This window comes from Urocampus carinirostris, chromosome 9 (genome assembly GCF_059441175.1).
Source record: "Urocampus carinirostris isolate Australia breed hairy pipefish chromosome 9, RoL_Ucar_1.0, whole genome shotgun sequence".
Lineage (NCBI taxonomy): Eukaryota > Metazoa > Chordata > Actinopteri > Syngnathiformes > Syngnathidae > Urocampus > Urocampus carinirostris.
The window spans coordinates 28,543,690-28,570,105 of record NC_142357.1 but is presented as its reverse complement, the minus strand read 5'-3'; the positions used below and the strand labels follow the sequence as shown (position 1 = coordinate 28,570,105).

The 26,416-nt window shown below is 40.6% G+C and overlaps 2 non-coding genes across 2 annotated transcripts; one reads left to right on the top strand and one right to left on the bottom strand.

The window, feature by feature from the left end:
- The first annotated feature begins 17,219 nt into the window (after window positions 1-17,219).
- On the top strand, window positions 17,220-17,403 carry LOC148359986 (U2 spliceosomal RNA). The gene has a single exon (XR_015851442.1). It is a non-coding gene; the product is annotated as a U2 spliceosomal RNA (small nuclear RNA).
- A 5,579-nt stretch (window positions 17,404-22,982) lies between these two features.
- Window positions 22,983-23,053, bottom strand: trnag-gcc (transfer RNA glycine (anticodon GCC)). Its single transcript has one exon. It is a non-coding gene; the product is annotated as a tRNA-Gly (tRNA).
- Window positions 23,054-26,416: the final 3,363 nt, after the last annotated feature.

Genomic DNA, 26,416 nt, shown 5'->3' with positions numbered 1-26,416 from the left:
CTTTCATTTACAAGTCTGGCTCCCGTGAGAATGTTTTGCAAGATATACTCGATTATTCTATAACAATGGTTGTGTCATCTATGTATCTTTATTCAGCAGAGCACATTGGATCATTTGATCCTTAATGCCCCGCCACCTTTTATGTGTATTTAGTCAAATGGCAGTCAAAGCTGTCAAATCACCTTCCCCGACCCGAGACGTGCGTTCTTGTGAGAAACTTGGCGATCTCTATCAGTCTTCTGAATCTGACTTTTTTAAGAGCATTGGTTCAGATTGCAGAGCAAACCACTCAACAAAAGCGTAGTTAATCTCCTTTTGCGGCCTCGTACCTCACACTGGTGTGCTCTAAATCCACGTCAAGACAAACTGAGAGAGCAGTCGCCATGTATATACGGAACGCCTAATCGCAGTTTCGGACCGAGGACAAGATTTGAGTGCGTTGCGTTAATCTTCCGCGTCGCACAGCCAGAAAACTCAAAGCACACACAGCTTGGCTTCACCGTGTCTCTGGCAATGTACGCTTCGTGAATAGCCGAAGGAATGGAAATGATGAAACGTCAATCAGGATTCTTACGCAACTGCCAACGGAGGGAAAACTTGACCCCGTTTCAGCCTCGACTTCCAAGAAAGATGAGGGCTTCTAAACTCCTCGCTCATTACTAAGAATTGATTTAAGGGACTGACTGTGTGTGAAGTTTTCTAATTGGATGCTGGATAAACAATCGCGTGGGATGCTTTGATTCCATCCCCTACCGTTTTTCTTTTCATTCTTAGTCCAGGCTGACATGCACTGAGTGCAACTTTCTATCTTGCCATTTTATTTTTCAACATGCCGTCCAAGACCATCTGTGTTTATTTGAGGATAAAAGATCAATGGAAAAGCTGGACTGGACAACAAATCAAAAACTCAAAGCAGGACTGGCTGGTTTTGCCCCAAGATCAAATCTTTTTTCTTTGTCTTTACCAAAAACGTTTTATTCCAGTTTTCCCTATTTTTGTCCCCAAAGGTTAAGGACAACATTAAAGCTGATACAAAAAAAAGAGTTAAAGCACTTCAATGCTAGCAAATTTATTTTATATTGTACTTTTTGGCAAGTCAGTGCAAAATAAATGATGTAGTGTTTATTTATGTGTGTCACGAGGTGGACCGGATCAGAACGGAGGCAGGAAGGGAGAACTCAATTGCGTTGACGATCAAAACTTTTATTTAGTAAAATAAAAGTCGTCCAAAACTCAGGGACAAGACAGAACAAACAGGCTTTAACTAAAAACGTGCAAACACAGGTTTCTTCCGACTCAAACAAAACAGGACAGAGCAAAACAGAACGGGAGATGCAGACAGAAAATGCAATGAGCCAGCACCCGCAAAACCCACAACCCACCCTTAAGTAGCACATACGCAAATTAGCTGATCTACTGCAGCCGTGCCCAGGAGGCAGGGCCAACCAGTCGCCACGGCGACCATGCTGGACACGACAATGTGTCATGATTTGCCCATTGGCACAACTGTGCCCGCTCGTTTGGCTTCAGCTGCTGCTCATTACCTGATTGGTTACCCTCCTATTCAAACTTGGTGCTCTCATTCACTCCTTGTCAGTCCGTCAGCAACCTGCGCACTTGCAAGGCAAGCATTATTTGACTCTGGCTCCCGTTCTGTTCCCGACCTGTCCTGTATCCTGTATCGATCCCTGATCCAAGCTCCGGTATCCTGTATCAGTACCCGGTATCGATCCCTGACCGAAGCCCCGTTATCCTCTATCTGGTAACGATCCCGTCTGTCCCATATCCTGTATCAATCGCTGATCCAAGCTCCGTTATCCTGTAACTGGTATCCTGTATCCACCCCTGATCCAAGCCCCGTTATCCTGTATCCGGTATCCTGTATCGATCCCATCTGTCCCGTCCTGGACAGTATCCTGCTCGTCGGCCCCTGGCTTCCCGATCTCCTTTTCCGGTTACCTGATTTGTTGTTCCGATCTCTGACCACGCTCCGATCTCCAGTCCTGACTTTTCTGCCCTGCTTCTCTTGCCCAGCGATCGCCGAATCGCTGGCGTTTGTGTTCCCGTGCATGACTGATCCGCTCCCGTAAATAAAGCTTGGTGTAAAAGGTTACGGGTTTGGGTCTACCGTCTGTTCAGGTTCTGACATTATGTGTGTTTTAGTTTCGTTTTTTTCAAGCAAGCGTTTTACATTTTCTGTTTGGCCCCAAAATGTTCGATTCCCTAATAATTTTTATAAACATATTAATGATTTTTCATGGTGAATTGTGTTGAATTCATTTCTGTGTTGTGGTAATTTAGAAAAGGAGATTTGTTTTTTTCCTGGGTTTACTTCAACATGGCGGCGCATGGATGCATGCATGCGGCTAGTTGCTCTCCAACTAATCTTCTATTTATTGCCGTTCTCTTGTATTTTTTGCTTTCACTTTTGGACACATGTGTGGCCAAAAACACTTAGAGTAGGGACGAACTTATTCGGTTGGGTGGGCGTCTAAATTTCGACTTTTCGGGCACTTTTTATACCGCCTATGATATACCGAGTGAACTTCAGAGAGATCCGGCATCCTTGTGGACCGCTATTCCTCTTAAAAAACGACGACAACGGCGCCGTAAGGACAGAAAACAAAAGCGTGGTTGCCGTGCAGGTAGATGTGTGAAGCGTGCGAAGTCTAAGCAGCAAGATGGACGCGAGGATGTAACTAATTTTACCATTCATTCCTCGCCGGACAACCGAAGCTTTACACTCAGCGCACACGAAAAGCCACAACCGCGGCATCTTTTGAAGATCTCGACAAAGACTACAAAAAGTTCAGCTAAGTCAAATGATTCAGCAAAGCTAAAATTTGGTCTGTTAAATATTAGATCGCTTGCTCCAAAAGCTTTACTTGTTGATAACATTATTCGTGATTATAAACTTAACTGTATGGGTCTTTGTGAAACTTGGTTACGCCCGGATGAGTATTTAGCGCTAAATTATGCTTCTCCCTCAGACTATGAGAGTAGCCATATAGCATGCACGTTGAAAAGGGGTGGTGGTGTTGCGCTAATTTCTGAAAAATCGCTCAAATTTAATCCTCGTACCTCTAATAATTACAAGGTGTTTGAGGCTCTTGTGATGCGGTCCTCTCTATTGTCAATTTATGTAATAACTATTTATCGCGCACCTGGGCCATACACAACTTTCTTAGACGAATTTGCTGAACTTTTGTCCGAACTAGTAACCTATGCAGACAAAATTATAATTATGGGGGACTTTAACATTCATATGAACTCCCCACTCAGTTCACTTACTATTGCGTTTAGGTCTCTAATTGATGCATTTGGTTTTAATCAACTGGTTGATTTGCCAACCCATAAAGATGGGAACACGCTAGACTTGATTCTGACTCGAGGAGTTTTAACCTCAAACATTATGGTGTTACCGTGTACTACCGTTATCTCGGATCATTATTTAGTTACATTTGAGGTGCTAGCTAAATGTAGTGTTAAAAAAGCTGAAGGATTTAGCGGACGCAATATAAGCACTGGCACAGTTTCTGAGCTCTTTGAACTCCTTCCTGGAGCACTTGCGTCCTTTCCTTCATACAATGGCTCGATTGACTCACTCATGAATGAGTTCAATACCACCCTGACTAGTGTCCTGGATTCAATAGCGCCCATAAAGCTAAAATCACGTCCTAAAAGACGCACACCATGGTTTACTGATGAAACTAGAACCCTTAAACAAGAATGCAGGAAATTGGAAAGAAAATGGCGCGCTACCAAGCTTGAGGTTTTCCATCAAACCTGGTGTGACAGCTTGTTAAAGTATAAGGCGGCCCTTGCCTCTGCAAAATCGGCCTACCTTTCGAAGGTGATTGCGTCTCAAAAGAACAATCCCAAAGCCCTTTTTGACACTGTAGCATCGCTTACAAGGCAACAGACTATCGCAGATAGTTCGACGCACTCTGCTCATGACTTAATGGTCTTCTTTACTAAGAAGATTCAATGCATACAGGAAGAAATTGCTAAAGACATTATTAAGACCACACATATTAAATGGATGAAATCTACAGATGCACGACAGGGTGGCTGTCTTGGGAAATTGTCCGGTTTTAGTGAACTGTCACTTGATGATCTCAAACAGGTGGTGAATGCGGCCAGACCGACAACTTGCCAGTTCGACCCGCTCCCAGGTTCACTTATTAAAAGTCTTTTTGGCGTCCTTGGGCCTTCAGTTCTAAATATTATAAACATATCACTCTCCTCAGGTGTAGTTCCAGCAGCTTTTAAGTCCGCCGTTATTAAACCCACACTGAAACGACCCAACCTTGATCCAGAAATCTTGAGAAATTATAGACCTGTGTCAAACCTACCTTTCCTCTCTAAAGTACTTGAAAAAGTAGTGGCACAGCAGCTGAATGTTTTCATATCCGAGAATAACCTTTTTGAATCCATGCAATCAGGATTCAGGGCTAACCACTCTACTGAGACAGCTCTGATCAAGGTAACAAATGATCTCCTACTGGCAATGGATTCTGGCGCTTCATCACTTTTGCTGCTGCTGGATCTTAGTGCTGCTTTTGACACAGTGCACCACAATTTCCTACTAGAACGGTTGGAAAAATGGATTGGTCTCTCAGGAACCGTCCTCTCGTGGTTCAGATCCTACCTCTCAGATAGGACGCACTGTGTTAAATATGGTGAAATGACATCTGAGCCCTTTAATGTTACCTGCGGTGTTCCGCAGGGTTCAGTGCTTGGCCCCCTTCTTTTCAGCATTTACATGCTTCCAGTAGGTGATATTATTCGCAAGTACAATATCAGCTTCCACTGCTACGCAGACGACACTCAACTATATCTTCCGTTGGAGGAATCTACCACACTAAACTGTGGAAATTTGGAGGCCTTTCTCTTTGAGATAAAAGAGTGGATGTCACTCAATTTCTTGCGTCTTAACTCTGAAAAGACCGAAATGTTAGTCATTGGTCCATCTAAATGCCGTGACTTATTCTCAAAAACTGCTGTGAACATTGACAAATGTCACATCACACAGAGTGACTCAGTTAAAAATTTAGGTGTCATATTTGACCCTGATCTATCCTTTGAAATGCATGTAGAGAAAATTACTAAAACCGCTTTCTTCCATCTTCGTAACATTGCTAAAATCCGTTCAATACTGTCTCAGTCTGATGCGGAAATTATAATTCATGCATTTGTTACCTCCCGTCTCGATTACTGTAATGCACTACTCTCTGGTCTCCCGAAGTCTAGAATCAAGTCTCTTCAGCTGGTACAAAATTTTAACTAGGACAAAAAAGTACGATCACATAATACCGATTTTGGCTAACCTGCATTGGCTTCCAGTTAGCCATAGATGTGACTTCAAGGTTCTCTTAGTATTGTACAAAATCATACATGGACTTGCTCCCTCTTATCTTTCAGATCTGATTTGCCCCTATGTCCCGGTCCGAAGCCTACGATCTGGTGATCCCAAGAGCAAAGAAGTGTTCTGCTGGTTCGAGAGCGTTCTCCATCCGGCCACCGGTGCTGTGGAATGCTCTTCCCCCTGAGATCCGATCTGCAACCTCAGTGCAAATGTTCAAATCTAAACTTAAAACTCACTTCTACTCCATAGCATATGAATAACCTACTCTTCTCGTCGGCTGAAAAATAGTCTGTGTAATATAGTGTAATAATCTGTGAAGCCCTTTGAGACTCTTCGTGATTTAGGGCTATACAAATAAAGATGACTTGACTTGACTACTTTTTGCTAAGTAATATTTTGCCTACAAACCATTCCATGACCATAACCACTAATGTTTAAAGTTTTGGTGACTGCAGCCGCTAATTCTAGCATGCTATTTGTAGGAGGCAGCATGGCGGGACAGTGGTTAGCGCGTGTGAGGTATAGTTTTCAGGTCATGAGATCGAACCTCCTATGTGGAGTTTGCATGTTCTCTCCGTGCTTGCCTGGGTTTCCTCCGGGCACTCTGGTTTCCTCCCACATCCCAAAAACATGCATGTCATGTTAATTGGCCAGTCCAAATTGTCCCTAGGTGTGAATGGGCGAGTGAGTTTTCTGTCTCTGTGTACCCTGCGAACGGCTGGCAACCAGTTCAGGATGCCCACTGCCCAAGATAGCTGGGATGGGCTCCAGCACCCCCGCGACCCTACTGAGGATAAGCGGTGCAGATAATGGATGAATGGATGGATGTTTCTAGGAGTGATGGGCAAAAAAAGGCCTAAAAAATATCAGAATCCCGTTATGTTAATTAGAGTTTTTCCATCAATACTTCCCAAATTATCTGTCAGCTTCCTTTGATTGCTTTTCCTCTGGTTTTGCTGCTTCTAAATGTGTGCTTTCATATAAAAATGTTTAACCAATCACATTTAGGACAACTCAATTCTGAAGGCCTGGTGGCATAACATTAGTGTTTGATTCAATGGCGATAGAAAATAACTTCTTGATGGGACTGAAATGCACGGAAAATCGTAATTTTCTCAAGGAAAGAATGAGGACAGATTTTGTACGCAAATAAAAACAGGATTTTTGGTGAGTAAAATGTGGATTTATTCATTAATGACGCAATTTCATGAGGTTATTTTTGATGGTTTTGTTATATGTGTCGCAGCTGTAGCTGAAGTAAATGTTTTATATCCATAAAATAGTTATCGAGGGTTGGATTGATTCAGATGTTACACTACTGAAGGTGAAGGTGTAAAATGCACAGCCCACCATTGAATTCTAGTAGCATCGTTTGCAAAGCTACCTGTACAGTAAGAGTCACCAGTCCCTAATGCTAGCAACTGTGTTGGCAAAGCTAGTCGCTATAACAGCTAGGAACTATGTCGTAGAAAATATAAAGACGGACATTAGAGACTAATTCAAAATTGAAATTTAGCCCGAAAAAGAGAATTGCAGAGGCCTAACTCAAAGTGAATTTTAATGGGGAATAACGGCCTCAGAAGGATATCTAACCAAACCTGGAAGAATGAGGTCAGCTTAGATGTCTCCACCAATGGAATGTTCTCTAAAGCGTCTCAGGAATCTCTCATCTCTCACGTTTGCTCGGTGTGAAGGTTAGCTCATTTGTAAGGAGACCAAAGTGCCATTGGCACAACTCGGGTATTGACATGAAATATCCGATGTTCTGGATGTTCTCCTGCTGTTTTCCCTTGTAATGGCATTCAACTTGAAGAATAAAACTGTAGCACCTACTGGACTGTCTCAGAAAATTAGAATATTGTGATAAAGTTCTTTATTTTCTGTAATGCAATTAAAAAAACAAAAATGTCATACATTCTGGATTCATTACACATCAACTGAACTATTTCAAGCCTTTTATTATTTGAATATTGCTGATTTTGGCTTACAGCTGAAAAAAACTCAAAAATCCTATCTCAAAATATTAGAATACTTCCTCAGACCAAGTAAAAAAATAATTTTATAACAGCAAAACTAAATCAAACATTTGAAAATGTCCATTGATGCACTCAGTACTTGGTTGGGAATCCTTTTGCACGGATTACTGCATCAATCCGGCGTGGCATGGAGGCAATCAGCCTGTGGCATTGCTGAGGTGTTATTGATGCCCAGGATGCTTCGATAGCGGCCTTCAGCTCATTTGCATTTGTAGGTCTGGTGTCTTTCATCTTCTTCTTAACTATACCCTACAAATTCTTGATGGGGTTCAGGTCAGGGGAATTAGCAGGCCAATCAAGGACAGTGATGCCATGGTCAGTGCACCAGTTACTGGTGGTTTTGGCACTGTGGGCAGGTGCCAGATCATGCTGGAAAATGAAATCCTCATCTCCACAGAGCTTTTCAGCAGATGGAAGCATGTAGTGCTCTAAAATCTCTTGGTACACAATTGCATTTACTCTGGACTTGATGAAACACAGTGGACCAACACCAGCAGCTGACATGGCTCCCCAAACCATTGCTGACTGTGGGAACTTCACACTGGATTTCAAGCAACTTGGATTTTGCTCCTCTCCAGCCTTTCTCCAGACTCTGGCGCCTTGACTTCCAAATGAAATGCAAAACTTGCTTTCGTCTGAAAAGAGGACTTTGGACCACTCTGCAACTGTCCAGTGCTTCTTCTCCATAGCCCAAGTCAGACGCTTCTTCCGTTGTCTTGAGTTCAGAAGTGGCTTGACCATGGGAATACGGCTATTGTAGCCCATTTCCCGGACACGTCTGTGAACTGTGGCTTTTGATACCTGGACTCCAGCCTCAGCCCACTGTCTTCAAAGCTCCCCCAAATTCTGGAAGCGGCTCTTCTTCACAATTTTGTTAAGGCTGCGGTCATCTCTCTTGGTTGTGCAGCGTTTCCGGCCACATTTTTCCCTTCCAACAGACTTTTTGTGGATATGCTTTGAAACTGCACTCTGTGAACAGCCTGCTCTTTGAGAATTTTTTTTTTTGTGTCTTACCCTCCTGATGGAGGGTATCAATGATGGTCCTCTTGACAGCAGTCAGATCAGCAGTCTTCCCCATACTTGTGATTTAGTTTGCTGAACCAAGCTGAGTGTTTTTAAGGCTCAGGAAACCTCGCAAGGTGTTTCGAGTTAATTAGATGATTCAGGTGATTAGTTGAATAGCCTACTTGTATACTTTTTCATGATATTCTAATATTTTGAGATAGGATTTTTGAGTTTTTTTAAGCTGTAAGCCAAATTCAGCAATATTAAAATAATAAAAGGCTTGAAATAGTTCAGTTGATGTGTAATGAATCCAGAATGTATGACATTTTTGTTTTTTTAATTGCATTACAGAAAATAAAGAACTTTATCACAATATTCTAATTTTCTGAGACAGTCCAGTATATGCTGTTTGGCAGATGGAAGAAAAGCTACTGGACCTGTTCTTGGTTTGATGAGTGGTAAAAATAATTGAGAAAATGCCAGAGTCAAAATTGATTTGGGCAAAAGCCAGCAATTTGATGAAACAGACAACATTAAACAAATTATAGTAAAATAACACTCTTACTGTCACAGTTGCCATGGCGCCCAATTGGCCGTGTGGCGCCATCTGCGGCTCGTTGACGGATAGGCTTTCCGTCTATTTAAGCTCAGTGCTTTCACTCTTCCTTTGTAAGTCTTGAGATTTGACTCTGTCCTGTTTCCTGTTGGTATTTCCTGTCCGGTATGGTTCCCGTTTATTTTGTCCAGTCGAATATCGGTCTGCAGTTTCGTTCCCGTCAAGTTTCACCTCTTTAATTTCGGTACCCTGTTTTGATATCAGTCCTGCCCGTCCAGTTGTTTAATATCGGTTTCCAGTTTCGTTCCCGTCTAGTTTGTCCTGTTTGATTTCGATACCCTGTTTTGATATCAATCCTCCTGTCCCGTCCTGTCCGTTATCGACCCCATCGGTCCGATATCTGCTCGGGCAATTGGTATCGATCCAGACGGCCTCTGGCTTCCTATCATTCCACGCCAGACTGCTGCCTAACGTGCATGACTCCCCATTTCCCGTACAATAAAAGGCTTGTGTGAGAAACGTCACGCATTTGGGTCCTGATCCTGTTCCGGTTCTTGACACTTACTTGATATAGGGTGTAGAATGTGAAGTTCTAAGTTTTGTTAATCTTCGTTTAATGACCCTGTTCTATTTCTATTTCAGTTTAATGACTGGACAGCTGCAGTACATCACAAAAGTGAGTACACCCCTGACATTTCTGAAGAGATTTCATTACAATGTTTAAAAGAACATCACTGAAGAAACATCACTAAGACACAATGAAATAAATAGAATAGAATAGAATTTACTATAGAGTATGCTAACAAAGGCCATGGCTTACTTATACTCTGGTCTGATGAGACAAAGATTAATTTTTGACTCCGATGGTGTGAAGCATGTGTGGCAGCAACCGGGTGAGGAGTACAAACATGTTTAGAATAGAATAGATAGAATAAATTTTGCCTTTATTGTCATTGTTACAACATGGGATATGCTGTGACAACGAAATTGGACGACTCCAGTTCCACATTTACAGTGAGGATAAGGAAACAAAGAGATAAAGGAACAAAGAACTAACTGTCTTTGTTGTAAGTAGGCTTTGTCTTCCTTCGGAGGGGGGGTGATGATGAGGGGGGTGAGGGACAAACAGAGTTGGTGGATACAACCGGAATGTTTGATGTTTAATTTCGATATCCTGTTTTGATATCAATCCTGCCTCTCCCGTCCTGTCCGGTATCGACCCATCTGTCCGATATCCACTCATGCAATTGGTATCGATTTCGTCGGCCTCTGGCTTCCTATCATTCTACGCCAGACTGGCTGCCTAACGTGCATGACTCCCTGTTTCCCGTAAAATAAAAGGCTTGTGTGAGAAACGTCACGCATTTTGGTCCTGATCCTGTTCCGATTCATGACACTTTTGTGACATCCCATACTCTAATTTTGGTTAATAAACCTATTATTTGTTGCAAAATGTATTTTTTTGCGCACCGATAGGATTTTAGAATCAACCTAAAATGTTTTTGTGTCAGAAGTTAAAGTCACGGTATAATACACTTCAAATTTAAATGACAAATTCAAATGAATGACAAGAAGTTTCATCAAATAAGCACAAAAACACAATTCGATGTTCAATTCAGGGAATCTCAAATCCAAAAGTAATCACTTATAACATAATTTCTGACTCTATCGTGGAAAAATAACGCCCCAAAAAACTCCAGGTGGCCTGTCTGGGTTAAAGCAAGCTTTTAATACTACGATAAACGGAAACAAACCTCACCCAAACTTGTTGAGATTGTGTTTTTCGTCCACTTTAAATCACACTATCAAAACGAAGAAAAGGAGAGATTTGGTTTTCCAGTTCCAACCAATTTCTTGCTAACGATTTCTATGATAATCTTAGGTTCTGTCTAGCGTTTGCACTGGCGTGTGGGCTCTGGCTGCAGTGAGCAATGATCAAAAACTGGCTATTGGCCCTAGCTGTGATGTCTATAATGTCTAGGATCTTACTTGCTTTTATAGGGGGGATACAAAAATAATCCAGAATCCTCATTATTTTCATTGTTTTTAACGTCAATGATTTACAGGAGTAAGTGTACGTACATTTGAGCTAATCAAGTCTCTGAGGGTTTCATTTGTTTTATTATCCCTCATGCGAGGCGCCCGTACCACAACAAATCAAAATGACTTTTCTAATTACATTTATGTTTGTGTTTTGGAAATATACAACTGCTTTGAAATTGTGAAAGAAATTGTGTCATAACCTCATTGTGCAGGGGTGCAGCTATCATTTTAGAAATGTATGTGAGGGTGGATATGAGGCGGGGGTGAGGACATTTGTTTTAGAGTAAGGCATTTTTATGAGCGAGAAATCTGCCTCTCACCTTCACTTGTGCCGGTCTGTAGTGGTCAAAGAACTAAATAACCAAACTGTCAAACCCCAGATGAACCAAATCACAACGACAATAAAACTCACGTAATCAGGTCGGTAAAATTCCAATGGCTGGGCGGAAAATAAAAGCATTGGTTCAATGCTGCACACAAAATGAAAAATCATTTAAAATGTTCCAATATAAAATATTATAAATCCAAATTCTAATTCTATTCTATAAATATTTTATTTGTTAGATTTAAAATAACAACTGTAGACATAATGTTGTGACTCATTTCATCTGCAGGTAAATTGTATCAATTTTTATACTCATTATTGTTATTAATTCTATTTTCTCATATATATAAAAAGGATGATGTTGGTTAAATTCTGACTAAAGAAAAATATGTTGAATTAATTGTAAAAGTTAAAAATAAAACCACTATACGATCTCTTGTTAAAAGTATCTTGTTAAAATGGATGTAAAAATGTATTGTGATATTCTAAAATGTATTTTATGTAAATTGAGAAGAAAGCTCTTTGATATGCTTTGGGCAGTCTACAGAGCGAGCTGCCGAGATCAAAGAGATCAAAGCCAGCAGAGAAGCTAATGTTGTGACTCATTTCATCTGCAGAAACTGTAATAAAAACCTCATCATCCAGTCCAGCGTGGATGTGGATCTTTGGTGGGACAGGTACACCGCGGTTACATTGGCACATACCAGCTCGGTAGCCTAGATGGTTGGGCGCCCGCTCCGAGACTGGGAGGTCGCTGGTTCAAACCTCGGCTGAGTCATACTTAAGGGGCCGGTCACACAGACATTTGCGGCTGAATCACGGCCAGAAATTTCTGCCTTTGAGGCGGACGCTATTGGACGCATTGAGATCGCCATTCAGACGAGATACAGCAGTGCTTAACACGAGGTCGGAAATTCGCGCGCGGGTGGCAGCGCGAAAAAGTTTTGCGCTGCTCAATTCTTCAGAGCGCGGGTACACAGCCTTTCACGAGCGTATCAAGGATGAACCACGGCCAGAATTTTCTGTGAAGCAGATGCTGTTGGGCGCTGTTGGACGTTTTGAGACCGCCATATAGACGAGATACAGCAGTGCTTTACTCGCGGTCGGAAATTCACACGTGGTTGGCCGCGTGCAAAACTTTTGAGCTGCTCAAAAGTTTGAGCACGTGTTAAACCGCGTGCCGCACACGTGGTCAACACGAGGTAATGACGCGGAAATGACACGGAACGACGTGCTCTGGCCGCGGCCAGGGCGTGGTTACACATGGGTAGGACGGGAAATTTCAGCGGGTAATCGTGGGTGGAGCATGGTAATAGCATGTTCTGCGCCTGTATCGCGGTGTTATTACGTGAAATTAGCGTGTTACGCGTGTGACAGTCAAACGCCTTTCTCCGCGTATATACAGCGCGATTTGCAGAGCACACGTCAGTTGTGCTCGAGACGTCAAGGGGGTGAACATGGATCCCCGTCAGCATAGTGACCTCGTCTTAATCCATTTTTATTTCTTGACATTTCTTTTCAAGATAATAAAATAAAAATGATGTCATAGCTTGAAATCTTGATCTTCACTGGACTGTGTTTGAGCGGTTATGATTTCTACAGCCCGGTGTTATCCGAGAAATGCATCCCTGTCGAGATTCGCATCCCCACTTTTACCTCGTTTTATCTCACTTTTAGGGAATGTAATGGCGAACATATAACCAAAACCACTTCGTCTTGCATTTGTTGGGAATGTAATACAACTTAAACCATTCCGTCTTTGTTTTTGTTGTGAACGTAATCGAACGGTAAATCCCCCCCCTCGCGTGAACGCGCATTCTGCTGCGCTTCCAACAAAAGCGATCGTATTCTATATAAAACGCTTATTAAAACAATAAAGCGAGCTAATTATAACAATTGGGAGATCCTAGTCTATATAACGCGTTTATTTAAACAATAAAGTGCGATCGTATTCTACAAAATGCGTTTGTTAACGCGGATGAAAAAGTCACCAACGTCAATGTACGCTTACAACAAAAGCGATCGCAGCAGAATGCGCGTTCACGCGAGGGGGTGGGGGGCTGGGGGTGTTGCGTAGGAGTCGAATTTGGGCACAACACCGGCTCGGGAGCTTTTATACCCGTGGTCCACACGAGAAAATGACGCAGAAATGACGCGATGAGGAAGCGGAACAGTCGCCGGCGTGTTTTGCGGGCATACCACCGATGAACAGCGGGTTGGCCAATTTTGCGCATTTTCCATCGCGGGCAACCACGGGCAAAAAAAAAAAAAACGCAAAATTTTTGCCGTGATTCAGCCGCAAATGTCTGTGTGACCGGCCCCTAAGACTTACAACATTGGTACTAATTGCCTCCCTGCTTAGCGCTCGACCTAAAGACTAAAATGGCTGCGCCCTGATTGGCTGCGGCTGCATCGGCTCGCTACAGTTTAACTGTACGGGTCAGGTGTCGTTCTGTGTGCATGGTTACAAAGAATGACAATAAAAGTAAATTATATTCTTCTATTCTATACTGCAGGCCCAGAACTTCACTCGTAAAAGTTTCAACATAAGCACTTTGACTGACGCAACTTTTAGACTAGGGGTCACCAACACACCATAAAAGACAACTGAGTAACCTGCAAACAGGTTCTGAAAATAGCTCACCAGTGATGGGTCATTGTGATTTTCTAGGACATCAAAAATGATCAAAGATCATAACATAATTAGTGTCTTTACATATATATGGTCAATTCTTCAACCCAAATTTTAAATTAGCCTATTCTTTCTATATCTAAATTACTAATACAAGGCAGATGTATTAGTAGTTAACTGAGCCTATTTTCACTACTTGGTTTGAATTTGGTTTAGTTATCCCTTAACTACTAGGGTTGTAGGGGTTTCATTTCCGTTGGTGTGCCTTGGGCATGTCCAGCCTGGGGGCACCCATCCCTCTCCAGGCCAAGAATTGTTTCCACCAGTCTCGTTCCAGAGACCTATTCTTCAAATAATTATAACCTGGTGCGTAATGGCAAACATTAATTAATGATGTGACCACAGGCTATTCTTAAGAAATGTTTTTCAAACATTTATATTATTTCTCATACTTTCAATTGAACATTACATATCTGTATTTGTATTTCAACATCTTTATTGCGGTATCCCAAATAACATACTTTTTGTTTTCGATACATTTCGTTTGATGTTACCCAGGGCGGCACGGCAGCTAAGTGGTTAGAGCTCCCGCTGAACAGTTCTGAGGTCATGGGTTAAAATCCAGCTACCAGTCTTCCTGTGCAGGGTTTGCATGTTCTCCCCAAGCTTGCGGGGTTTCCTCCAGGCACTCCAGTTTCCTCCTACATTCCAAAAACATGCATGTCAGGTTAATTGGCCGGTCCAAATTGTCCTTAGGTGTGAATGACAAGTGAGTTGTCTGTTCCTGTGTGCCCTGCGACTGGCTGGCTACCAGTTGAGGGTGTCCCCTGCCCACTGCCCAAAGACGGCTGGGATAGGCTCCAGCACCCCTGGGACCCTACTGAGGATAAGCAAACATTAAGATAATGGATAGATGGATGATGTTATCCAAAGCTCAACCATAAATCGTGGACACTTTCCTCGGAAGGGTCATGTGCAAAATTTAATAAAATCATATTTCCCAAAACATATTGTTGAACTTAATTTCTTACAAAGAGTAGAGGCAAAACAGTTGTACATTCATTGAAGATAAGGCAAATTAGTGGGCGTGTTTTTAATTTATTTTTTCATGGAATCATTTTAGTTATCGACAGTTGCTTGGTGAGTACATCTTCATTTGGAACCACTTCATTGAATTATTTATGTCTTTTTAAAGTGACAATTCTATTCAATTACTTATTTATGTTACTTTATTTATTTATGTTACTTATTTCAAATCATTTATTTTTTATTTTTGAAGGAAACATGTCATTATTGTATTCGTATTTAGTCAGTTAAATACACACTTAATTTGAATATGGATACAAAAAAGTATGACATTCAAAGTCCTTTATTGGACAAGGGGCCTTTGAGCCTTTAATATGTCACAAAAGAGAAGGACCTAGTGTCATCGCCAAAGTTTAAAAAAAATAAATATGTAAAAGTCACAAGTGATGCAATGCGTATTGCACAATGTGATACTCTATGTTTCTGAACAAAAGAGTTTCCGCCCAGTGATTTAGGATCTAGCATCGGTATTGTCTATACGTCACTGCGCGTCAATGTCAAAGTCTGGCTCATCTCTGAAGAGCGGTACGACGCTTTACACTCAAGCACAACTGCGACCAGATGATAGAGGTGCTGTATCTGAGTCAGATCAAGATGGTTCTCCTGCTACTGTTAACCACGGAAACCAGTACCATCTGTTTCATGTGGGGCAGCAAACCACTACTCAAAAAACTGGCCTGGAGACGGATGGGCGCCGTCAGGCTGTACTTGCCAAAGGCACAACACTGGAAGTGGTGCCCCTACCATCCAGTTGGTTAAAGGGCTTGTGAACCGTTAATAACATAATAATAAAATAATAACAACATAAGTTGCTAATAGGAATGCATGCTATTAGGAATCCGTATCAACCTGATAGCCCTTTGCACTACCCAGTAACAAATAAAAGTAGCTCTGTTTCATAAAGGTTGCTTGCAAATTGTAGACAACTAGTACATACTGTGCTGATTTCCCATCTCAATAGGGTTTTCCTAACTGGTGAAACATACTGTCCCTTAAGGAAAACAAACATTTCATGACATTCGAGTGACTTGCTGCGATACTGAGAAGACATCCAGTGGGTGAACATACAGTACATGTCCAAAAATTAAGTATTGCTCCTGTGAAATGAAACGAATACAAGCATCAGTCAATTTATATCAAGAAGATGAAAAACAATTGCAGCAGAATAGAAAGGTGCAAGCAGACAACACTCAGTCATCCGCTCAAATACACACAAGAGGCAGGATTTTTTTCTTCCTGACATCACAAACCCAGTGTGTTCAGGGATACAAGTACATTACCTGCATTTTTATTGTGAATTATATTTTTATGGTGTGCTTTGTGTCCCGCATTCTGTTTGTTTTTTAATTTACAAGCCTCCCACTCTCTGCAACTTTGTTTTCATATCTCTTGATCTGCATTGTATACTAGTGAAAGTGAGGAACATTTTAATAAAACCCAATGTGTTTTATCAGGGATGAATGTCAAAGATAGCCACTGGGGTAAGCTTAAGCGGCTAACAAGAACAGCTAGCACACATGTGTCAAACACATGTGTAATCTTACACAGCTGGTGAGTACGGCCAAACCGACTACTCGCCTGTTTGACCCACTTCCGAGCTCGTTGATTAAAGATTTTTTTGGGGTCCTTGGACCTTCAGTTTGAAATATTATCTACTTATTGGTGTCCTCAGGTGTTTTTTGAGTCCGCTGTCATTACACCTACACTAAAAACGACCCAACCTTGACTCAAAAAAGCTATGTAATTACAGACCTGTGTCAAACCTACCATTTCTTTCTAAAGTACTTTAAAAAGTTGTGGCGGAGCAGCTGAATATTTTGATGTCTGGGAAATATCTTTTTAAATTTATGCAGTCAGGATTCAGGGCAAATCACTCTACTGAGACAGCCCTGGTTAAAGTAAACAATGATCTTCTCATGGTAATGGACTCCATTGCTTCATCACTGTTGCTGCTGCTGGATCTCAGTGCTGCCTTTGACACAGTGGACAATACTATCATACTAGATAGGCTGGGAAAAATGGATTGGTCTTTCAGGAACTGTCCTCTCATGGTTCAGATCCTATCTCTCAGATAGAACGAATTGTGTGACCTGTGAGACCTTTAGTGTTACCAGTAGTGTTCCACAGGGCTCAGTACTTGGTTCCCTTCTCTTCAGCATTTATATGCTTCCGTTAGGTGATATCGTTTTCAAGTATAATATCAGCAAGGCTGTAAAGCCAGGACCTTAACTTTTGCCTTGGCCTTTGCCATGATCTTTGATTTTTGCATTCCGGAGATGGAATAAGAGCTTGCTCTGTCCACTCCACGCATCGGCCCGGTATTGCAGTACCTCCGGGAACGGTGCATTCGCAATGATCGCAGCAAGGCTTTAGGGCTAGGACCTTAGCTTGGCCTTTTGGCTGAGAGTAAGTGTCCCGGCTCCTAGGCTTTGTAGCGTATTATGAACTGACCGATAACGGATAATGGATAATGAATAACGAAGATAGATCAATAACCCTTAAAAACCCCCGTATAATATCAGTATCCATTGCCATGCAGATGGCACTCAACTGAATCTTTCAGAGGAGGAAATTGTGGAAATTTGGAGATCTGCCCCGCCTGAGATAAAAAGATGGTAGTCACTTAACTTTTTGTGCCTCAACCCTGAAAAGACTAAAAAGTTAATTATTGGTCCATATATAAATGTGGTGACTTGTTTTCAAACACAGCTATGAACATTGACAAATGTAATATCACCCAGAGTTACTCAGTCAAAACCCAAAAGTAAAAAAAATGTTTGATCACATTACCCCGCTATAGCTAACCTGCATTGGCTACCTCTTAGCTTAAGATGTGACTTGAAGGTTCTGTTGGTATAATACAAAATTTCGCATACATTTACTCCACATATCTCTGAGATTTAGTTTTACCCTATGTGTCTGCTCGGAGCCTTCACTCGGAAAATGCTGCCCTGCTAGTAACCTAAGAGCCAAGAAGAGATCCGCAGATTCGAGAGCGTTATTCATTTGGGCCCCGGTGCTGTGGAATGCTCTGCCCTCTGAGATTCAATCTGAAACCTCAGTGGAACTGTTTAAATATTGGCTTTAAATCACACTTATATTCTATAGCTTAATATGAGTTAAAAATCAAAATCTAGCCGTTTTAATCCATCTCTAAAGGCGACCATTTTAAGAACTCTGTCAAGTGAAGATGACATCACAAATGGTTAGGCTTCACACAACAACCAATTGCATTTTACCTGATTTACGAGGTAATGATTGGTCCTAACTCTGTAACAAAATGATTTACAGTATGCATTCTAAATAGTTTGAAATCCAACAGACTACAGACTGCATGGATTTGATTCCAAATATGTTTTTTTAGGAACAGCCTGGTATAACGTTCAAGCTCTCTTTTAGAACAAAATATACTGTACGTATACAAAATGTACAATGCATGTCATCAAAACTTTTTATTGGCTCGGATGTTAGATGAATCTTACAGAGGCGAGTCAGACTCAGTTTCGTTCAACTGTCCACCGTGCATTTCCTTTAAAAGGTTAGTGTGTCACCGAGGTTACTGCCATGATAACATTTTTACTGGCCGTATTCAGGCTAAATAAAATACTCCCAAAATTAATATGTTTTGGTATGTGAACGTGGTGTTGACGCTGTTATTTTTGTGTGTTACTGCCAGAGACAGAAGTGCAATTGCGCATGAACGACTCTTAGGAGAGATTATAATCATGTAAGATGCCTCACTCTGTTGGAAAAATGTGTCTTGCAACAATAGTCAACAATAAAATTCATTGTTGAGTATTCCTATTATTGATTTATGATGACAATACAGACAATGGTAATCATTACAGCACTACTTCACTCAACTGCAATTTCAAAATTGCCGCAACTTGAGATTGATACAAACAGATAGATATTTTATGCTGTTTAATCTTGTTCTTTAAACACAAAATGTCGTGTATAGACTTGTAGGGGACCCCACAACATAAAATTGTCACGGAATATTTTGTACTGACTTCCATTTGAAAGCGAGGGAGAGCAAAAAAGATAAAGAAGTGGCAGTACCCCGACTCTCGGGTATTAGACGCCCACCTAAAGGTCCCACGAGGGTAAGCATGGTCAACACTAGCTTCAAGCAACACAACCGCTAACTAATTATGTTTGCAAAATTTTCCATCTAGATGGCGGCAAAAAATGCCCACCTCTTTAAAGCGCAAACTACCCGGGGCTAGATAACAGGAAAACATGATGTCCACCAAAAAGCAGACTTCAATTTATATTTTGTAATGTTAGCCGTGTACCTTTCGAATTACAGTCATACTGTGCTAAAAGAAAAATGCCCTTCTCCATGAAAGGGGCCAATTGCGGCCAATAGGATGATAGTTTGATGCCCCCGCCGTAATAAGTAAATTTGGATTGTTAAGTAACTCATTCTACGAATAAAAATGCAATATTTAGACTGGTAGAGGCCCGAACAACCTCTTGCTTGGAAATTCTTTGAGTTGACATGTATTTAATGGGACCATCCATCCATTTTTTTCACCACTTATCCACATCGGGTTCGCGGGGGTGCTTGAGCCTTGGCCAGCCATCTTCAGGCAGGGGAAACCCTGAACTGGATGCCAGCATTGTGCATTATTTAGCGCCTCATAATCATTAAAAAAATAAGTATTTTGAAGAAACTAAACAGGCACAAATACATGAACTATATAAACATGCATGTTTTAAAATAGTTGTTGGCCCAAAAGATTTGCATTTATTTTACATTACATTAGCCTCACCTAACTGAAATAATTGTGCGCCACTCAAAAAAAAGCCCACTCAAAATATGTATTCATCAATTACTGATTGATTGATTTAGTTTCATATTATTTCTTCACGTTTCACAGCTTATTTTGTGTAGCATTTTTCAAAAAAGACATTTCCGTAAGGTCTAATGTTTTTATCTGAGGTTTTCTTGTGGAAATCTCATCCAGACTCTAGCTCCGACAATCCCCAAGTAAATTACATTTGAGACTCCTGCTCCATGGCTTATCACCTGGCTGTTTTTCAGATAGCTATGACCTGTAATAAAAGCAGGAAAATGCCATAATAATGTCCACAGACTCATCAGAGAATATTTATGTGCAATTCTGCATGCAGGGGATGATGCTCTTTGTCAAACCGTGACCCGTCATCACCCTGACTGAGACCTGTTCCGGGAGCTTATTGCCTACATGTCCGGATTCTAAAGGCCACACAAAGATCGCTTAGAGCAATGTTTTTCAACCTTTTTTGAAAATAAAGCTTACTTTTTTTCGTTTAAAAAATTGTATGGCACACCGTTTGTCAAAAATGTTTAAAGATTCCACCAGTTTCATGTTATCATGTTGCCTGATCTGACAGGATGCTCAGGAGATAATACAGGTTATACATTTTCATACCTGTCAACACTCCTGCTTTACACGTTTGTCCCCTAAAAAATACCCGTCACTTTTTAATAACAATCTACTGCTTATTCAAATTCAAACAACAACAAAAAATCTTGACTCAACAAGTTAAGCACCTTGGCACCCAAGTTGGTCATGCCTTCGTGCCTCCAGATGAAACGGGACACAAGAAAGGGGCCATGTCACCTGGGTCAGGGTGACACAACACATTCTTCTGTTCAACAGCAGGGCCCAACAGCTTTCACTGGTTTACCTCTGCAGCATCATACTGGTGCCCTGCCCATCCCTTAGAACACGTCCAAACATCAAACTATCCTTTCACAACACCTCTCCACTCATTCCTATCATCGACAAGAGCTTTAGCTTCCACTTCATTTAGACCTCTTTCCTCCAGTGCACTCATAACAGCATCCATCCCCGTCAATCGCGGCCTTCCTCTTAGTCTCCTTCCATTTACTTCTGCTAATTTTCTATGGCTTCTTTATTTGTGCATGAATAAACCGCTCTAACGATCGCATTAGATTTCCGTATTATCAAAAGTTTGACACTTCTGGTTTTAAACAAGGACTTGTTGTGCAAACTATTTTTTTTTTAATATTGTGGAGATTGATTGTTTTTCAAGTCTAAAAATATAGAGTGCGTGAGAAAATCTACTGCTATATTATGCCGGTTGGCAGGTATACATTTTGGTTTATCATTTTGCTGGAACTTTTTTCAAGATTTACTATATTTTTATCTTGTTTTTAGGGAAAAAAACTATAAAAATGATACCTATAATAATAAAAAAGTATCTGTAGTTGGAGAAAGGACAACATAACACTAGTGCACAAAAATACAAAAATTGTGATTCAAAATTATCTTGAACTTCACATATTTGAGAATATTTTGCCCAACATGAGGATGAAATACTGGAGGACATCGACTGTAAAATGCACATATGCATGTTGGCAAGTTCTCCATGTGTAGGGTTGAAAACATGAAGATATAAAAAAAAAGAATTGTGATACTGGCAGGACCTTTCCCGCTAGAGAAAAATAAAGCCATTGGCTTTTGCAATGTTGCTTAAAACATAGCAAACGTCCTCTTGCTCCTCCTACATTATGGGAACGTTGCAGTAGACTAGAGCGACACTTACCAGAGGGGGCCCTGCTGCAAGACCTTAGTTAACAACATTTTTTTAAAAGGGAAATATTAATTGGTACTTACATATTTTCCTTGTGGTCTTTCTGAAAAAAAAACTGAAAAAAAGAATTTAAAAAAATAAATAAAAATAAATAAATAAATATTCTAAGCTTTCCCCGCCCCCGATCATCCTCCAATTGACCACAGGAAAAAAAGAAACCGAAGCTTGGGATGCTACAGGTTAGCAATGCTCCTTTAAAGGTACTCCAGTTGAGGTTAACTGTAAAAATAAACAAATTATACGAAAAGCTACGTCGAATTCATTTTTAACCTTAAAAAAAATCCCTTTGAAGATACAGTTAGCTTAGTGCTATTGCTAGCAAGTCAATGGAGAAGTACATTCAGATGCTAACAGGAAATTTAGCACCCGTTTCCGGGAGTTCTCTTTTATTAACAAAAATCTGAACAGAAATGCTACGCAACGAATTACATAAAGGTAAGATGTAAACATTCTAATCACAAATGTTTGGGAATTTTTTTTTGTAACAATTTGTTTTTCGTAACTTTCGTTGTCATTGCACACCATACCTTCACGGCACGATACTGCCTCCAAGAGGCCGAAACTTGTTGTGATTTGTCTATAATTGTAATTTCCTAATGCAATTTTAAATCTAAGTAAATCCTGTAATACATTTTGTATTGAAATTTGTTTTGTAAGATACAAATGAATCAATGAATATGCCTATTGCAAGATCCAGAACTACTCATAAACAACAAGGACTACTCATATATTGAATATTAAAACGAGCACGTTTTCTGTTCAGTACACCACAAAGCGATTCAAAATACAGGCGCTGAAAAAAATGTGATTTTTTTTGTATGAAGATCAATATTAAAGTAAAGGATCGATGCATTATTAATATTTGCAAGCAGCTTTACTGCTTCACAAACAGAAAACAGATGACCTCGAGACAGCCTTGTAGGTTTTTGTAGGATATTTCTGATGATGGAAAAAAGCAGTAGCTGATCAGATGCCCGTTTGTAATGTCAAAAGTATGCCAGGGGAAATTGCTTAATGTAACATAAAGGTCGAGATAAAAAGACAAACAAAAAATCACTAGAGGTTTTGAAGTGCTGTGTTTTCCTGCAGATGTTTTCTTTTTTTTGATCATTGAATCGCGTTAGTACTGTTTTCAAAGACAAAGTTTGGGAATTCTGACAGTCCTTCCGTATGCTAAAATGTACATCTCGTTGGTAATCTTGTGAATATTTCAAATGTAAAATAATTTCCCTTTTATACTGCATGACACTTTTTCTCGCTCGAGCTGTGTCAAAATGTTGTTTCTGAATAATTTCTAATGTAATAAATCTGAAAAAGGAAGTTGCATTGGCCGGGAATCGAACCCGGGCCTCCCGCGTGGCAGGCGAGAATTCTACCACTGAACCACCAATGCTTGACAGACAGAGTGAGACACTGCCTATATGAAAACGCCAACCACAGCGCATTGATATGATGTATCTAATTCATCTGCACAAAATATTGCATAACACTTCTCGTTTTTTTTACATTGCGTATAATACACAATTCATTTGTATACCGTAGTCTAATCTGACGTCAAGCGCTGATCCGCTCCAGTATTTTATCTACCAACAACTAGCTTAAGTTTCTGGTTATCTTGCACAAATCAACCAATTTTCTGACCTTTTATCGTTTTTGAAACTAAGTGCTCTGTATCCACTGGAAATCGATTTAATTTTCATGCCCAGTGATTGAAATTTTACCACAGGGTTGGGTGCACCAGACTGTACTTGCCCAAGACACACCTTAGGAAATGGTGCTCCTACGACCCGTGTGGTTGAGGGATACACCCACCCACCAAAATGATGCATTGTTTTAAACTTAAAGGAATTAGCAAATATTTAGGGATGCGCAATCATTTCTACCACTAGATGGCACTAATTTATACACTGTCCCTCCACATTTACAAATCTGCAAAATTCACCTGATGATTTGGATTTTTCCTGAGTTAGGGTGAATGAGTGAATGTCATTGGGCAATAACCTGTAATAAATGAATAGTGTTAGAGATATTAAAAAATGAATACATGTATATTATATGTGAAATACCCCGCGACCCTACTGAGGATAAGCGGTGCAGATAATGAATGGATGGATATATGTGAAATGAATAACTTTTCCTCCTCTCCTTTTTATAACATCTGGATTGGGAGACGGGTAAAACAAGTGCTAGAGTTGTTTTTATGTTTATTGCAGAATATTCCTGGCACAAATTATGTCGAGAACAAAGCACAAATGCACGTCAAAGGGTTGACGATTACTTTTATACTTGGTGGGTGGGATATGACAAAAGCAAAACCTTAAAGAAGGGGTGTCCAAACTTTTACAAAGCGGGCCAGATTTGGTAAACTGAAAATGTGTGAGGGCTGACATTTCAGCCTGGCATTCTTTGAAAAAAACGTAAACAAATACACCCTACGTGAAAGGTTTGCAGTGCTTGGGAATCAGTGTTGAGACCTCGTAGCTCACCTTTGTATAACTTTCTTTTGACTCGCGGGGTCTCAGGAAAAGGTGCTGTTGTGCTGTTAAAACAGCTTTTTCACAGCGTTCATTTATAGTTAGCTGTTTTTGTACTCAGCATGATTCATATGGCAGTGCCGCTCTATATTATATTCTCTGAAAATAGCCACAGTCTCTTTGCAAATTAAATATATACAGACAACTCTATAAGTGGGTATTCATTCATTAATTATATTTACGGACCCTTACTTTGGTCATGTTGCTGCTATTGTCATTCCACTATTATGACTTATGACCATTCATCGATCCTTCCATCATCCATCCATCCATCCATCCATCTATCCATCCATCCATCCATTTTCTGCGCCGCTTATCTTCAGTAGGGTTGCGGGCGTTCTGGAGTCCATCCCAGCTATTTTCGGGGAGTGGGCAGGGGACACCCTGAACTGGTTGCCAGCCATTCGCAGGGCACGACTTAAACCAGTCTCATGTAAATATTTCCCCAGTTCTATTAACATTTTTTATTATCTTTTTAAAAAAAATTCTGTTATTACATATTTATCAGGGCAGCACGGCGGCAGAGTGGTTAGCGCGTGTGTGGCACAGTTATGAGGTCTTGGGAACCTCCTGTGTGGGTTAAAATCCAGCTACCGGACCTACTGTGCGGAGTTTGTATGTTCTCCCCGTGCTTGCGTGGGTTTCCTCCGGGCACTCCGGTTTCCTCCCACATTCCAAAGACATGCATTTCAGGTGGATTGGCCAGATAAGCGGTGCAGCATATTTATCATGGAGTGTGACAGCTAATGAACAATGTTCAATACGTTGTTATCAATAACAATAGAGACTGTTGTATTCTATTTTATTTTTTTAAATTTGATGATTATATATGTCACTTTTGTAGCACCACAACCGTTAAAACTTGAAAAAGAAATTTGATAAAGGAAATTTTGGTGGCAAATTATATTTTTAATACAGTATATACGTAAGGCAAAACATACATCAACTTGGCTTGGCTGAAATATAATTTTTTATTTTTTTTAAGCCTTCGACCCAAAGCGAACACCTTGAAGAGATTTTCGTCGTCTGCGTTTTCATTCGACTAGTCTCCGAACAAGGCGCACTTATTTCTTTGATCTCTTCATCTTTTGTGGCGCTGCAAAGAGGCATTGCATAGCCCTCGCCTGTGGGAAGGCAAATTCATCAGTCACAGTCACAGACACAGAGTCGAGGTGGGGGCCACATCATAGTGCACTTAGCAGATAAGAATGCACGCGTCCCTCCATTATGGCTGTTTACAGTATGCTTAGCAGTATGTAATGATATTTGCAGATCTGCTAAGTGATGCATGCTATGATGTGTAATGATGGCAATCTTTACTGCTTATATGTCATTATGGGCTGGACTGAATGTAACAACACCTATTTTGTGGCGAAAAGTAAAAAAAAGTGCATTTAAAGAAATTCCACACATTCATTAACGACACAATTTTCGCATATGTAAATTTGCAGAAAAGCAGTATAACATTAAAAAAATCCGTAATCTTTGTATAGATCAATGTGCGTTATAAAAAATTAAACGAAAGCTGCTTCGAGATGAGCTGTATGATCCATCCCCTCGTTCTCCCGCAGAAAATTAGAGGGAAGCTACCAATGGGGAATCCAAGACTCTCCATCAGATTCTGCATGAGGAGGAGGTCTCGCTGCTGGAGAACTTATATGCAGAGAAGAGAGAGGAAAAGTCAGGCATCATGCTGCGCTTGTGGAAAAGCTGCCGGAAAATATGACAGCGCCGAGGCGGGCAAGCACACCAGCCGCAAAGGCTTCAGTCATGGTTGAGGTGAGACGATAGGGACAAAATGGTGCTTAAAATAAGTCAAGTGCATCACTGTGTGAACATATTCCACCCTATTAGTTGAAATTGAAACCTTCACATGTCTTAAGTCTGGCAGGGCTTTTGTTCTCCACTCCCAATTTTTTTATTGAGTTCAAATGAGATGTTCAAATTGAGATGAACTCAGCCCAATCATTGATATCTGAAGATCATTCAAATAACTTGGTTTATTTTAAGTTGCGCTTCTTCAATCTAAAAGGCTGAAGAAATTTGTTTTATATGTACCAAATTGCAAAATACTGAAAACTCAAGTGTGCTGACTTAATCTCTAATTTTTGAAATAATAGTGTCAAAAATAACTCCAATTTGGCCAAGTTTAGATAAATTATTCTGATTCTAAAATTTAGTCAAAAGAACAAACCACAAAAACTCTCTTACATCAACGAAAT